This window comes from Gossypium arboreum, chromosome 9 (assembly GCF_025698485.1).
Source record: "Gossypium arboreum isolate Shixiya-1 chromosome 9, ASM2569848v2, whole genome shotgun sequence".
Classification (NCBI taxonomy): domain Eukaryota; kingdom Viridiplantae; phylum Streptophyta; class Magnoliopsida; order Malvales; family Malvaceae; genus Gossypium; species Gossypium arboreum.
The window spans coordinates 28,115,522-28,116,218 of record NC_069078.1 but is presented as its reverse complement, the minus strand read 5'-3'; positions in this window follow the sequence as shown (position 1 = coordinate 28,116,218).

Sequence of the window (697 nt, the reverse complement as noted above, 5' to 3'; positions counted from 1 at the left end):
TCCATTCCTACTATTTTTAGTGATTTTTCACATCCACATCACTGTTGCTGCCAGCATCTATTTCTAGGGTAGACTTTCTCTAACACATAGTTTCTATGATTCAACCACCCCCTTTACATATATAGTCCAAAATATAATCATGATGACCCATTCTAATGGCTGGTCATTGCCAAACATTTCCGTGCTTCTTAATGAGCATATACATACCAAATGATTATAACATTATGCTCAAAACATTTATAAGCCATTTTCGCATGGCTATTCAAAATTTTACATACCAAGTTCAAACAAAACATAATAGCCTATACATGCCGAAATGTACTCCAAGACCCACTACGAAGAAAATACCAAAAGTTGTTAGCGGTGTGATGACTTCGATGACGGTCCCGAATACGCAAAAAGTCGAGTCCAAGAAACCTAAAATAGGTGACAAGCAAACACCGAATGAGTATATAACTCGATAAGTCATAAGCAATGCACTAACAACCATTAATAACATTATCGCAAGAGGGAACAAAATGGAGCGAGGCTAATTACTCCATTCAAACCGAACTATACCATAGTTCCTTAGACCTTTGATTCAATCATACATCTACATGACCTTTCACTCATTCCATGATAATTCTTATGTACGTGACTTCAATTTACATTGTCACATAGGTTCAAACTTACCAAGCTCGACCCCAAATATAAACAT